Here is a 2,748-nt window from a genome sequence, read left to right as displayed (position 1 = left end):
AAGCTTTAGAAGTCCAGAGTAAGGGAAGGAAGGGAATTGAGAAGGGAGGATTTGGTGGGAATGGGGGGGGGGGTGGAAGTCTAAGGTTATCTATATTCACTATTTCACCAAAAAAAAAAACCACACTGGTCAACCACATGGGAAGTGTGCCCAGCAAATACTAAGAGAAAATGCCAAGGTAGTCAGGTCTGCGTGTGGGTGTCACAACTAGCTAAAAGGGACCCTGATTCCACAAGAAGTGGTCAGTCATCAACCTGGGCTCAGATGAAGTTCCTTTGCATTTGCTTCAGAAGGCCAAAACTTTACCTGGAACAAGTTCACTCCAAATAACGTCCGTGTCGTTGGTTTTCCCAGTTCATGAAGTCATACGTGGCTCCTAATAGACTCCACCATTTCCTAGGAGAAGTTTCTACTGGTTGCCTGGGCTTTAAATCCAAGCACCTCAGTAAAGAAGAGAAACATGGATGATGTCCTGGTCCAGTTTTGAGGACCAGTTTTGCTAGTTGTGTGCCTGTCATGTCTGCCCAGTCTCCAACAGCACTGAAGTGGAACTGGGACTTCTCCCACATGGAAGGCAGGTGCCCAGAACTCTCCTTCCAGCTCACCTTAGGACATAAACAGCACACTTTCAGGGCTGTTTCAGGTGATGCCAAGTCTCTTCACCATCCTTAATCATCACAGCTGATCAGTTAACAGATGGGTAATTTTTTGGAAATGGCAGCTCAGTTTCCATCTCCATATTTTTCGACTCCAGCCTTGACCCACCTGCTTTTCTCCACAGTCCACTTCTGCTCCCTTGTCATATTGATTGCAGTGTCTTCCTCTGGTGCTGCCTGGACTTGAAATAATTTGTCCTCTTCCACCCAAGTCTCATTAGAGTTGTTCCACTTGTCTTTGGGTCCTTTGGGATTCTCCTCCCTAGGGAGGGGTTGGTTGAGAGTGGTGGGCTGGGAAGATGATGCCGGAATGACCTCCTGGGATGAGTTGAGGCCCACGCTGGCTAGACTTAGGACACTGGCTCTCCTCCTCCAAAACCAAGCTGCTTACTCTCAAGCCCTTGTTCTTGGGCTGCAGTTCAGAGCCACCACCCGCAGGGGCCGAACCTTCCTTTTCATCTTTTCTTAGCCACTCGTTTTCGAGGGCTGGTAATGGTGGGAATGTCTGGCTAAGACATAACAGATCCTTCTGGTCCAGTTTTGAGGAAACTGCTCCAATATCCTGGGCACCAGACAGAGCCTCAAAACTGCTTTCAGAGTCATAATTCCAGGGGTGGTTGGAGTATTCCACAGCTGCCTTGCAGTTTCTATGGGTGGCTTTTCCATAGGTCCTAGAGCTGGCTGTTTGTCTTTATTCACTGCACTTGAGGCAGCAGACTCAGATTTCAAAGCCTTTTTGGCCTTGGTGAGAAGGGAAAGCTCTGTGTCATCCAGGTGGCTCCCCAGGAAGTATATTCTGCTTGCAGGTCTCCTAGGAAAAGTTCTGGATAACAGGATGGGCCAAGTTTTTTTCCCAGATAATGTGCAGGAGATCATTTTCCAGTTTCTGAGTCACAGGGTCTTTGGACATTTGCTTTTTTCAAAATCTTTGAAGACTTTTCAACTTCTTTGTTTCTGATACAAATAATGACAGCAGACTCTTTGACCAGTTTTCTACTGGATTCTATCGCTGCCTCTGCCAGTGTAAATTCTGTTTTAATCATCTCCAGCATACTGATGGCTCACTTCCATGCCAAAGGAACAGTCTAAATTTTCCCCTTCTTCAAGGTGCAATGGACTCTGCATAGCACATAGCAGCGGGACACAGTGTACTCCTTCCCCAAGGGCCTACCTAGCAAAGCCTGTCTGACACCCCAAATCTGTCTGAAGTCCCAGGTATCACTACCCTGAAAGGCTGCAGCACCTCGTGGAAGTAAAACTGGTGTCCTTGCGGTTGATCGCCTCCTTCAATAGTGACTCCATAGTGTCCTGCTCTGCGGCAACCCCCATCCCTGGTTCTTGGCTTCCCCACCTGCTCCGCCCTCCTGGCCCAACAGCTTCCTGGGCTGTGACGCTGCTGGATCACCTATGATGCCCAAGGGAAGCAGGGCCCACCATCCAGACTCCTGCAGACATGGAAGGTCTGCATTCCCAGCTGTCCTCCAGCTTCTCCAAGTTGTCCTTAACCCACTTCATTTTGTGATTGCTGCAACAAATAGCACACAATATTTTGCTTAACCACAGGAATTGATTGGCTCATGGTGTCAGAGGCTAGAAGGTGGCTTGCTTCCTCCTGGGCCTGGTATCTTCTGACTGGCTGGCAAAGTTTGGGGTTCTTCAGTTTTCCATCGCAAGGCAATGAACATTGCAGCATCTTCTCCTCTCTCTTCTGCATTCCATTGATGTCCTGCTTCTGGCTCCTCCTTTTCTGTCCAATTGACTTTGCTTATAAGGATTTTAAACCAATTGGATTAAGACCCACCCTCATTCAGTTTGGACATAACTTAACTATTAACATCTTGAAATGTCCCATCTATAAATGAGTTCACATCCTCAGGACCATGGGTTGGGACCCCAGCATGCCTTTTGTGGGGGGTCAGGGTTCAATCCCCCACACCCAAAACCCTCCTTTACTCTTTTGGTACTCTTTTCAAATGTGAAATTATCTGATTTATTGGTTTTTGCTCTTGCTTATTTTCTGTCATCCTTCTCTACAGTGTAGACCCCTGGGCATAGGGACTTTACAGTCTTAGTTGTCATTGCAGGACCAAGG

At 47.7% G+C, this 2,748-nt stretch overlaps 1 pseudogene; it reads right to left on the bottom strand.

Annotated features, from left to right (window-relative positions):
- Nucleotides 1–628: 628 nt before the first annotated feature.
- On the bottom strand, nt 629–2,111 carry LOC119544576 (annotated as a pseudogene).
- Nucleotides 2,112–2,748: the final 637 nt, after the last annotated feature.

The sequence above is a fragment of the Choloepus didactylus genome, chromosome 9 (genome assembly GCF_015220235.1).
Source record: "Choloepus didactylus isolate mChoDid1 chromosome 9, mChoDid1.pri, whole genome shotgun sequence".
In the NCBI taxonomy this organism is placed as follows: domain Eukaryota; kingdom Metazoa; phylum Chordata; class Mammalia; order Pilosa; family Megalonychidae; genus Choloepus; species Choloepus didactylus.
The sequence above is the reverse complement of the archived record's forward strand: the minus strand, read 5'-3'. Positions and strand labels throughout refer to the sequence as shown.